Genomic DNA, 12,972 nt, shown 5'->3' on the forward strand with positions numbered 1-12,972 from the left:
GGCCCATTCACTGTTACTGAGAAAGACAGGGTAAGATGAAGTTCCACATGAGACTTGACAAGTTCAGTAGTTTTACTTCTCCCTCAACCAGGTCCATCCCCCCCCCCCTTCATAAAAACATGTATAGTGGAAGTTATCTGTTACTTACCTTAATGTCAAGATTGCCTTTACAACAACTGTATAAGCCTATGGAACTAAAATACCACCAGGGAGTGTTTTTTCCTTTGACTGTATCTGTAGAAACATGCATTTTGGGCATCAGCACATCCTTGTACTTTTGCCAAGAGCACAAAGATGTTTATCTACATTTGAGGGAAGTCACTAGCTATTTCATAAGGTGGTTGTTATTATTGTTATTATTGAGCTTCAAGAGGCATGGAGCAAACTGCTTATTTCTGAGTATTATTCATTGAAAACTCAATGGTTAGGGCCTTTAATATAGGAAGACTTTAATACATCCTAATAAAAGTTCTCTCTCAAGTTCAGGGACAGGCTAAAGTCAAACAATGTGGCAAATTATGCCATTTATATAGGGGAAAATGCCCCTTTCCAAAACAGTTATGAAAGTATGGGATCCTAGCCCAGGGACTTCAAGAGTTAAACAGATTTGCACCAGAGGGTACTGATGATTCAGGTAGACACAGTTTCTGCATCAATCCCAGGGACATGATATCCATTACATCCTTTAGATGACATCATCAACCTCCAGGGCGTCTCCTGCACTAACTGATCTTTATTCCATATTTTAAACGATTGGAGATAATGAGCTATGAGCTAATGATTGGAGATAATGAGCTAATGAGAACAGTGCTTGAGTTCTCTTGCGAAAAGAAGAAAACCCCGCAATAAGCGGAGCTAGACCACAGCGCCATCTAGTGGCTGTATAATGAAACATATCGAAGACTCAGATAAGGGGGGAAAGGAAGAAGAAGGGAAGGAAGTACATGTAAAAGGAGTCTGTCATGATCCTGCATTTAAAACAGACGCAGAAACCCCCATTTTAAATGCGGGATTTTAGGCTTGTGTAGAGATGCTCTCAGACTCTGTCCTTTGTTTCAGAAGCAACGGGGGGGGGGGATCTACCTAATTTTTTACATTTCCTGATGAACTCCAATCTGCACTCTCTTGCTCATATAAGTGTCACTAGGTAAATAAGCTACTGAGTTTAATAAAATGCGATTGGTCTTCCCTAGAAACCCCTTCAGTGTTTACTAAGTACACTGCTAATCTTTGAAGGAGAAACAGATAATTTCCCACCCAACATGGGATTGTCACGTCGTCCTGCCTCAAAGTTATTCATTACTGGATAAGGGAGGAATTTGCACTGAGCGCTGCAAGGCTACTCCAGAATGAGTGGATGTTAAATGGGCCAAAGGTGGCCACTTACACTCAAATCTGCAACATCTTTTGAGCACTCAACATCTATAGTAACCTCCCTGGTCAGAGCAGAAGTCTGGTCCTTTCCAGCCATCCTCCAGCCATTTTTCCTTACTGGAGCTTTTCCTGCCAAATGCGGATGGTTGTATCCACACAACCATTTGCCACAGAATGGTGTTAACTTCTTCTGACAATTTATTTAAGTGGAAGCTAAACCTAGCTGCTTTACAATCCATCTCAAGGTTCTCCTATTACTTCTGGCCATGCTGATCTAAATTTGAGTTGTGTATGGGTGCCAAGTATGCAAATTCATTACTGCTTTCAGGGAGGGGGAATTTTTTTTAAAAGTCAACAACTCTGCAATTCCATGAGCTGGAAGCATGTGTGAATATTAATACAAGAACAGAACTACAAGTGCTACTAGAGTGCTGTCTTATTAATGCTACACTGGTACAAATTATGAGTTTTTAAAAGTGGGTAAATAAAATTTCTCATTTTGCCAAGTCCTAGTTTAGATTACTTTTAGAAAACCCAATCTACAACAAATTGAGGAGAAAGCACTATAATGTAAGAGTAAGAAAATGGGCAGCAAACTTTACGCAATGATTAAATAAGATACCTTTGACACAGTTCTTTAACCTTTGATCAGTCATAATTTTGTAATGTTGCAGATAAATACTTCGTAGTTTTAGCTGCCAATCCTTTACCAGTAGCCACATATACACAAAAACAATTGGAACGCCACACCAACAGATATTTAGTGGCGGTTATTGCTTTTATGTTTTCTTCAGATAAAATTTTAATTTTAGCAACAAAATGGAACACACACCCGTTGCTACTTGTGACTTTTTCACCCTCACTACTTTTTCCTCAACATCTAATTGTTTTGCCTCTTCCTGGACTATTTTCAGGAATTACCTACTGCTCTATTCCAGGTATTGATTTGTTGAAACATGTCTACGTGACATAAAATACAGAACTGATAAGAAGGCAACTATTTTCCCAAAGATATTTGCCTCTGTGATCCACTCTTGGAGGTGCCTTGTATCAAACATATGTAGGTTCACAGGTCCTGGAGCTATTGATAACCATGCTCAAGTGCTATTCTCCATATGCAGGTTTTTATACCCTGCTCTTTTATGATAAAAAGATGCTTCCCTTTTTAAACTTCCAACACATTTGCAAGTTACATAGATGCTCAGTAGTGAAAGTATATATATTATCTGTTTTCCCATATATTCCCTGAGGCTCCAGTCTTATTGGCCAATACCTTCTGATAATAAATGTTAAAGACTATTTCTCTCATCCCATGGTATCTCCAGCTCAGGAAGGCATAGAATCATAGAATAGTAGGGTTGGAAGGGGCCTACAAGTCCATCAAATCCAACCCCCTGCTCAATGTAGGAATCCAAGTCAGAACATCCCTGACAAATGGCTGTCCAACCTCATCTTGAATGCCTCCAGTGTGGGACAGCCCACCACCTCCCTAGGTAATTGGTTCCATTGTCATATTGCTCTGACAGTCAGGAAGTTTTTCCTGATGTTCAGCCGGAATCTGGCTTCCTGTAACTCGAGCCCATTATTCCGTGTCTTGCATTCTGGGATGATCAAGAAGAGATCCCGGCCTTCCTCTCTGTGACAACCTTTTAAGTACTTGAAGAGCGCTATCATGTCTCCCCTCAGTCTTCTCTCCTCAAGGCTAAACATGATCAGTTCTTTCAGTCTCTCCTCATAGGGCTTTATTTCCAGTCCCCTGATCATCTTCGTTGCTCTCCTCTGAACCCTCTCCAGCTTGTCTGCATCCTTGTCTGCGGTGCCCAGGACACAGTACTCCAGATGAGGCCTAACCAGTGCTGAGTAGAGGGGGGCGGACTAGTACTTCCTGGGATTTGGAAGCTATGCTTCTATTAATGCAGCCGAAAATAGCATTTATTTGTTTGTTTGTTGCATTTATATCCTGCCTTTTTTCCTCTTGCAAGGAACACAAGGGAGCTTACATTATCCTCCTCCTCTCCATTTTATCCTCACAACAACAACCCTGTGAGGTAGGTTGGGCTGAGAGTGTGCAACTGGCCCAAAGTCACCCAGTGAGCTTCCATGATCAGGTGGGGACTAGAACCCGGATCTCCCAGCTCCCAGTCCAACACTCTTGCCATTTCACCACACTGGCTCTCATTTGCCTTTTTTGCAGCCACATCAGATTGTTGGCTCATATTCAGTTTGTGATCTACAACCATTCCAAGATCCTTCTCACTTGTAGTGTTGTTGAGCCACATATCCCCCATCTTGTAACTGTGAATTTGGTTTCTTTTTCCTAGGTGCAGAACTTGGCATTTATCCCTATTAAATGTCATTCTGTTGTTTTCTGCCCAGCGCTCCAGTCTATCCAGATCACTTTGAATTTTGTTTCTGTCTTCCAAAGTATTAGCCATCCCACCCAATTTTGTGTCATCTGCAAATTTGATCAGCATTCCCTGAACCTCCTCATCAAAGTCATTAATAAAAATGTTGAAGAGCACTGGGCCCAGGACTGAGCCCTGAGGTACCCCGCTCGTTACCTCTCCCCAGTTTGAGAAGATCCCATTGATAAGCATTCTTTGAATCCGATTCTGTAGCCAACTGAGGTTCCACCAGATTGTTGTTTCCTGTAGCCCACTTTGAGCTAGTTTGCTCATCAGGATATCATGGGGCACTTTGTCGGATGCTTTGCTGAAGTCAAGGTATATGATGTCTACGGCATTCCTACAGTCCACAAGGGAGGTTACCTGATCAAAAAATGAGATCAGATTCGTCAGGGCTTGTTCTTGACAAACCCATGTTGGCTTCGAGTAATCACGGCATTGTTTTCAAGGTGCTTACAGATGGAAGCAGTTTGCTCTATAAACTGCTACAGAATTTTCCCAGGAATTGATGCCAGACTGACTGGTCTGTAGTTCCCAGGTTCCTCTTTTTTTACCCTTTTTGAAGATAGGGACAACATAAGCCCTCCTCCAGTCATCTGGCACTTCCCCCGTCCTCCATGATTTCTCAAAGAGAATGGACAGCGGTTCTGAGAGTTCTTCTGCCAGTTCCTTTATTACTCTAGGGTGCAGGTCATCTGGCCCTGGAGATTTGAACTCATTCCAAGTAATGAGGTGTTCCTTGACCATATGCCTATCGATCTCAAGCTGCAATCCTGCCCCTTCAGCCTGTACTTCGCCTTTGCCAGGGGGGTCATAGACCCTCTTTTGGGAGAAGACTGAGCCAAAGTAGGAATTGAGCACTTCTGCCTTTTCTTTGTCATCTGTTATCATTTTGCCATCCTTATTTAATGGCTGAACCACCATTTCTTTCCTCTGCCTTTTACTATGCACATAGCTGAAGAAAGCTTTTTTGTTGCTTTTAGCATCTCTCACTAACCGCAGCTTGTTCTCAGCTTTAGCCTTCCTGACTCCATCCCTGCAATTCTGTGCTACCTGCCTGTACTCTTCCTTTGTTACTTGGCCTTCTTTCCACTTCCTATATGTGTCCTTTTCTGTTTTCAGGTAATCTCTAAGCTTTTTGTGAAGCCACATTGGCTTCTTCTGTTGTCTTCCACCTTTTCTTCTTGTTGGAATGGTTTGTAATTGTGCCTTGAGAATTTCCTTTTTTAAAAGCTCCCACCCATCTTGGACTCCTTCTCTCGTTAGCTTTGCTTGCCATGTGACCTTACTTATCATTGTTCTGAGTTTATTAAAATCAGCTTTCCTAAAATCCTTGCATCACACCTTAAGGATGTTCGAAGAGAAGCTGGATGGCCTGCGAACACATTCTCGGTCATGGACTACGAAACTATAACCATGGGCCTCTGCAACTATGCAAGCTAGTGGCTTTTCTTACTCTTTCAGAAATCTCAAATATGACAGCTTTAAGGGCCAGCTCCACAGTTGCTATTATCTACTTGCACCTTTAAGGCTTTTATAAGGAAACAGAGAGAGACAAGCAAAAATATGAATATGTTATGTCAGAATGGACAGGTGAGAGTGACACAGGCAAATGGCCTAACTCCATAACTTTATTTTATTATTTATTAAGTTTCTGAGGCTGCCTTTCGCAGAAAAGACTCAACGTGTCTTACAACAAAATTTAAAACAATTTAAAACTAAATGCAATAAAATACCACAACTTAATAAAACAACCAAATTAGGAAGCCCATCACATGCCAGGGAATAGAGGAAAGTCTTATTGCTGCGAAGATGACATGTTGGCGCCGTGGGACCTCAGTGGAGAGTACATTCCACAATCAGAGGGTCACCACCAAAAAGGCCTTCTCCCTTGTTGCTATCCCTTGAAGGAGGCCCTCAGTTGTTCATTATAGCGTATGTGTAGGCTCATACTGGGAGAGGCGCTCCATCAGGTATTGTGGTCCTGAGCTGTGTAAGGCAGCTTTACAGTTGTACTGTATGCATCAAGACTCATGTATGACTATTCCAGTGTTAAAAAGGCTCAATTCTTTGGCCATTCCCCACTTTCGTAACAGTTATCTAAAAGACTTGAGTAGGGAAAACTGTCATCAGAACTAGCCCTTTCCAAACAATTCTAACCTAGTACAGCAGGCATGAGATCATGCCTGAATTTAAAAAAAAATAAATAAATTTGGAAGTTTAAAGAACAAAGAAACCACACAATTGCCTTAATTTGCCTTGTCAGGTACACCAAGTAAGTGATCATCTAGTTTAGGCCGAGGTGCCATAACACCCTTTAAACTGGAGTTGTCTGATCTCTGAAGACACGAGCGCCTCCTGCCACAGACAGTTCCTAATGGTTGTGCTATCTAATAAGGTGAAAATTTAGAGCTTTCTACAACATTTGCTAACACAGATTACAAAAAATGAGTTAATCAAAAGACACTAACAGACATTTGCTATTAGGACTTGGCAAAACAGCTGAGATCACTATTGAGTTAGGAGGTTCCTATTCAAATAGAAGGTCATTTAACACCCTATATAAAGGGTTTCTTGTTTCCAGGAGTAACATTTATGGCACAAGGGATGGACATCTGCAATAGTACAATTACCTGCTTTTGCTATTCAGTGCCAGGGTACACATGAGGAATCAGTCCCTCATTACACATCCCCATAATAGTCCATTTCCTTTAGAAACTGCCTTCACAGGCACAATTTTTAGGATGATTCCTTAAAGCTCCAAGTCATTAACCCCTACACATATTCTTTCTAAACCGAACTATGCAATTTTAAACCAATAAGGACAGAGTTATAATGCAAAGTATTTTGAATTTGGATGTAAGAAACCCAGATTTGGATCTCTGTTCAGCAAGGAAACTTAAAGTGTACACCTTAGCAGGGAGCTACATCCAGGTCTTGCTCTGCAACAGGTGTACCTTTATATTGCTTTCAGCAGTCATCATGATGCATATACAACATATACATATTATGTATACATATAAAATGTATCCTACGAATGCAACATTCTTAAAAATATGAAGGCTCCGCTAGGTGGCCTTGGGCAAGTCTCTAATTCTTCATGCTGCCTAAACTTCCTCACAAGTCTCTTTTAAAGTGATATACAAAAGATAGTGACATACTAGAGCCACTGCCAATCAGTGCCAACAGTACTGGGCTGGATGGACCAATGGTCTAACTCAGTATAAAGCAGCTTCTTACATTTTTGCACCAAGTCCTTGGGATGTACCACAACTCAGGTTCATAATCTATTCCTTCTCCCTGGATTGGCAACATTTTTCATAACTGCAATATATTCAAGAGTTCAAGTCTGGTTATTCTAACCAAAGCTGGAACACTTCTACTAATAGATATCCTTACACCATAATATGGGGGATGGGGGAGAAACAGCAAATGCCAGTAATTACCATGCTAACATTCCCTTTAGGCAAGAACTGAGACAGTAACTAGTGCAACCAAAGCAACGGTAACCAGACAGTCAGTGTGGTGTAGTGGTTAGAGTGCTGGACAGGGAAGACCTGGGTTTTTTTAACCCCCACTCAGCCATGAAGCTCACTGGGTGCCTTTGGGCCAGTCAGTGGCTGGGTTCACACAATATGACAACCCACAGTTGAGTATGGATGAGCGTGAGTTGTCTCTGAATTGTGGGTTGTTGTGTTGTGTGAACCCAGCTGTGCAAACAAACCATGATTTGTTAACCATGAACAGCCCATGAAAAAAACCTCATGGTTTGTTGTTGGGTTGTGAATTGAGAGTTATTTGTGGTTAACAAACCATAGTTTGTTAGCACAGCTGGGTTCACACAACACAACCCATGTTTCAACGACAACCCACAGTTCAACCCATGCTCAACCTTAAGCATGGGTTGTCGTATTGTGTGAATGCGTCATGTTGTGTGAATGCGTCATGTTGTATGAAACCCAGCCAACATTGTTGTATTGTCTGAAACTGACTCTCAGCCTAACCTACCTCACAGGGCTGTTGCAAGGATAAAATGGAGAGAAAGAGGACCATGTACACTACCTTGGGTCCTTGGAGGAAAAGCAGAATGCAAATGTAACAAATAAATAACATTGTCAGTAGCTTTGAAGCAATCACCCGCAGTAAAACCCATGAAGTACTTGGATTATGAAATGTTTATTCGGCCATATGCAAGACTCCAGGCCAGTCTTAATGCTTAAACGTCCTGACAGGGCATGCATATACCACCAGATAACCCAGGAACAACAGGTTAACGTCTCTAGGAAATGGGAAGGAGACCATACCTGCCCAGTTTCTGGATCTCTGCTCCAAACATTTATCAAGGCACAGAAGAGATAAATGCTACAAGTTTAGCACTCCTTTCTCTCACCTCACCCCACTTCATTTAAGAGCAGAAGTTTGTTAATATAGTTAGCACAAAACCGTCCCTTCTCCAGCCCACTATGTTTTAAACACATGCAGGGGGAAAATTTTATTGTTGTACCTTGCCCTTAGCTATTTGTGGGAGGTCTGTTCAGTAATACACAAGATGCCAGAGAACTAAAGTGCCACAAATACATTATTTGTAAGCTGATAGCAGACCTTTTCCTACACACTCTGACCCTCCATAGAAGACCTCAAAGAAAATCATAAATTGACTTTAACACAGATATACATGCCCCATATTTTTAATGGGAGGTCTTTCAATCCACCTAATACAATAGCAAAAGGGGAGGAGGAAGAGAAAAATATTGGTGCCTTATGCGAAGACAAATTCCTGAACCTTTGTCAATTATAACCAAAGAGCACCACTCTAAATATTTTCTCTTTACAGATTAGAGTAAAAAATATCCAGCTTTGATCCAAAAAAAGATTTCCACTCTGGGCATTAGCAACCACTTCCTCATTTGCACTATGCACCCAGGAGAGCTTTCCAACACTCAGGTAGAGAGAGGTGAGTCAAGGACACAAGTTGCCAGGAGGAGATTTTGGACAAACCTTGATTAGTCTTTACTCAACAGGTACAACCAGAGCTTTAACAAGCCACAGAATAGCCACTACACAACTGCTGATCACAGGTTTATAAGTTTGTGATGTAGATAGGCTTTTACCCACACCTTTTTCCCAGGGCCACTTGGCTAAAAGGACCTAATCCTAAACTGGAAATATGCAGGCATCTGCAGAATCAACCACTTCCATTCTGTCTTCATTAGGAAGAAGGTGTGGTGCAGTCTTTACATAGGAAGTCAGTCACCAAGACAAGTCCCAAGTAGTCTTTAAAGTGGATGTAGCTAGCCATCATTGGAACCCTAGGGCCTTGCTAACTTGCTTCCTTACAAGAGCTACAGAAATTACTACTACTACGCTGTTGCCACAGAAAATTCATAACAATTACTTGATCACCCTCAGCAAAAAAAACACAAACATTGCACCACCAAACACACTGGGAGAAGGTACCAAGCCAACAAGCAAATGGCCTTGGGCTATGCGAAACCTACAGAAAAAAATGTGTTGTCCAAAGTCAGGGTGACTTTATGTACTAGTGAGCTCTCTGACGAAGTGCCCCAAAACTGCCGAGTCACTTTCTAGAATCAACAAATAGCCAGTAAAAGCTGGTGTGCCCCCCTCCCAATTTAAAACTCCCCAAAGCTCAATACCATAGCAAGACCTTAGCCGAGGTACAAGGGGGGTGGAAATGGCACAAAAGCCAGGAAATCACCAAACGACTGGTGGTTGGGGGAAAGGTGGCATAGCCATTTGTGGAACTACAGAGGGCCTGATTTGACCCCTGGGCCTGAGGTTCCTAGGATAAACCACTATTCTCTCCTCTTCATGGCGATTCTTCTATATAAGAAATTACTGGCTAGAGGTTTAAAAGGTACACTTTGTACATCAAGGGAAACCATTTTGTTTATTTACCTCTTAAAAAACCAAAAACAGGATAACCAAACCGTGGACAAGAAAACATACCTTACTGATCCAGCAAGGATCTAATAAAATTGGTCAGTGTAATGAACATCTTATACTTTGAGACCAACTTATCTTCTCAATATCCAGCACCTAAATATCCCCTTACTATAGAGCAGGGCACAGATCCCCAAAGACTACCTAGCATTGGCAGTTGTACACAACCAGTACCACACTCAGTATTACCATTGTCAAGTAAGCGACCCTCCCTGTGAGGAAAACGTCACACAAAAACTTTAGAGACCAGTAATCCTCACACTTTGGAGTGGGACCCTTCCTCTGGCCTTCCAATTGGGGGGGCGGGGGGGACAAGAAAGGGTGTCCTATCCCAAATGTACAAGAACAGCTCAGGCGCACCTGCCTACCAATCTTTGGTTTCCAACCCCTCCACAGTTTAGCCTGCTAAAAAGTCATAGTTTTCATCCATTCCTCTTTACTCACAGCCCTCGAGGAAGTCAAGTGGAAGTCAAGCAATCATGGCCAACCCCCTAGACATCACCATAGGATCAAAGCATAGAAAGCAATCAATAAATTATACCAGTGCCTTTTCAGCATATAGCGTGGTTCCCCACTTTAACCACAATACCCACTCCTTCCTTTGTCACTACTCTGCTATTCCCTCCGCCCCCAGTGCACGATCTACTTTATGGACGGATCCCGGGGTGGGGGCGGGAAGATCAGGCGACATTTCTCTATTCCACCTACCAACTCCACTACCACCGCCCGAGAACAGGAAGCGCCTCTGCGAGATCAGCTCCCCGCTCCTTGGAAGAAAGGATACATCCACCGTCCCCCACCCCAACTCAAGGTCCCCTGGAGTTGGAGGAACCCGAAATACTGCTTCCCAAGGCACGATTAGAGCATCTCAACGAAGTGCGTGACAGCAAGACCAGCAGTTCCACTCCCCCTACCTCGACCCTCTGGCGGCCGCTCCCCGCCGAGCCTCTCCCAGCTACGCGCACCTGTCGCGTTTGCTGCAGCTGCGGGACACCTTCAGCGCCGAGCGCAGAAGACACGGGCTGGCCACGCCCCTTTCTGGAATCTGAGCCGCCTGCGCCCACCCTCTCAACCACGCCCCCTCACCTTCCAACCCAGGCCTCTTCCAGTGGCTTTGCGCATGCTCTCCTTCTCTCGCCTTACCGCCTCTGCTGCCTCTTATTTGCAGGAGCGCGCATGTGTGTTATTCCTCAAGCGAAAGTGTCCAAACGGTGGGATTCGTGGGATGGGGAGAAATTTAGCCTGCCTGGCTGGCACAATTGTATTCCATAAAAACAGGGTAGCGAAATCGGTGTTTTTGCCAGAGCTAGGCAGTCAGCAATTCGTTAATCGGGGCCCTGAAACCGATCGAGTTACTTTTAAAACAATGCTTAGGCTGCTATCCTATACACACTGACCTGGGAGTAAGCCCTATTGAATAACAATAGGGTTTACTTCTGAGTAGACCTCCCTAGAATTGTTCTGTGAAACGCTAGACATGGCATTAACAGCTCAGTCCTAAGTATGTGGACTCATTAGTAAGCCCATTGTGTTAAATGGGGCTTACTCCCTAGTGAGTGTGTATGGAATTGCAGGCTAAAAGAAAATTATAACATTTTAGACGGAAATGCATCTGAAGAGGGGGGGGGTTGAATTTTTTTTTAAAAAAACAGTTTTCTGCATTTTGAGCGTTACGGTGTATGACTGTGCTTAGAAGGCTAAAATCTAAAGAGGCAAATTTTATTTGCCCTTTAGGGCACAACCTATGCATGTTTAGATAGACAAAAGTCCTACATCTCCCAGCATTCGCCAGCCAGCTATGCTGGGAGTTGTAGGACTTTTGTCTGTCTAAACATGCATAAGATTGCACCCTTAAATGTTTTTTTTACTCCATTTTCAAAAACATGTAATGTAGGCTGCAGTCCTATATACACACTTACCTGGGATTAAGTCCCATTGAACTCAGTGAGGCATACTAATGAGTACACATGCACTGTTAATTTTCTTTACAAATTCCTTTATTCCTGACACCATCTATTAAATCATGAGAATTAGTAATTCTGATATGCCTAAATAAGGATATTTGTGACATTTTCATCAAGTCACTTGTGGAAGAAGGTTACCAAATGCCTTAAAAACTCGCAAATGTACAAGCAAGCAATATTAAAATTTACTTCATATCACTTTGGGTGATGGTTGTACTTCCACTACAATCCTCAACATCTCAAGGTAGGGCTAGGAAAGATTGCTCTTGGATATCCTGGAGAGACCAGGGGTGCAAAATGTCAGGCCCAGGGGCCAAATCCAGCTGAGGTCCCCATATGGCCACACACCTTTCCCCTGACAACCAATCACCTGGTGGCTTCCTGGCTTTGATGCAGCTTTTCCCCCCACTCTAAAAGCTTGAAATGCGAAATGCCTCTCCTAAAGTTTAGTTGCTGGCAGTAAGAGCTTTAATCTACGGCATGCTGGCATTTTTGGCCCTATCCCTTTTGCCCTGCCCATCACTGGAATGTGGCCCTTGAGAGCTTCTCCAAAATGGAATTTGGCCCTTGGGCTGAAAGAGGTTGTTGTGTGGTTGTTTTAAATAGATTGTGTTATGATTCCAGGCATTCCAGTCAAGTCCAAATGAAAGGAACTGACTATAAGGAGAGATTAAGGACTGGTCCAGACTGGAGAATCCATGGCTTGGGTAAAAAACAGTAGATGCAAGCACATTAGTCTTTAAAGTGTCCGACTTTAAACGCTCAATCCTATGCATGTTTAGACAGAAAAACATCCTACAACTCCAGCATTCCCTAGGCAGCAGTGTTGCCTAGGGAATGCTGGGAGTTGTAGAAATTTTTTCTGTCTAAACATGCATAGCAGAAGGAATTGGTTACAAAACCAAGAAGAAGTTGAAATGGAAAGTCAAAGATAAAATCTTTCCAGAGCGCTTGGAGGTTACTCAGAACCACAATAATAGTTCAGCTAGAATGCATACCACGGATCAGGAAAGGTGGCACCAAGGCCAAGAGGTCACCAGCATAATTAAGGAGCAATGTCAAGGAACCTATTAGAGAAAAGAAGGGTTCCTCCAGAAAATGGAAGTGCTGCTCAAATGATAATAAAAACACAGATTTGCACAAAATAAATATAGGTAGACAGTGACCCAGTTTTCACATAATGGCAGCAAATCATTGCTTAATTAATCATGAGTTAATCAATCCGTGATTTACCCCAGCATATGCTGGTGTGTTCTGTAGCCATT

The 12,972-nt window shown here is 42.7% G+C and overlaps 1 protein-coding gene across 7 annotated transcripts in view; it reads right to left on the reverse strand.

Moving 5' to 3' along the window:
- The window catches only part of LIMA1 (LIM domain and actin binding 1), a 65,540-nt gene extending 54,825 nt beyond the window's left edge, over positions 1-10,715 (reverse strand). For 4 of the 7 annotated variants that reach the window (XM_084837162.1, XM_084837158.1, XM_084837164.1 and 1 more), the window contains exon 1: positions 10,658-10,715. The gene's annotated coding sequence lies outside the window, so the exon portion shown is untranslated. Of the gene's footprint in view, positions 1-10,451 lie in introns of all 7 variants that reach the window. The other 3 variants (XM_084837163.1, XM_084837159.1, XM_084837161.1) reach the window with 1 other exon arrangement.
- Between the last annotated feature and the right edge of the window lie 2,257 nt (positions 10,716-12,972).

Source organism: Heloderma suspectum, chromosome 2 (genome assembly GCF_057233095.1).
Source record: "Heloderma suspectum isolate Gila_16-S chromosome 2, 16-S_ref, whole genome shotgun sequence".
NCBI classification, from domain to species: domain Eukaryota; kingdom Metazoa; phylum Chordata; class Lepidosauria; order Squamata; family Helodermatidae; genus Heloderma; species Heloderma suspectum.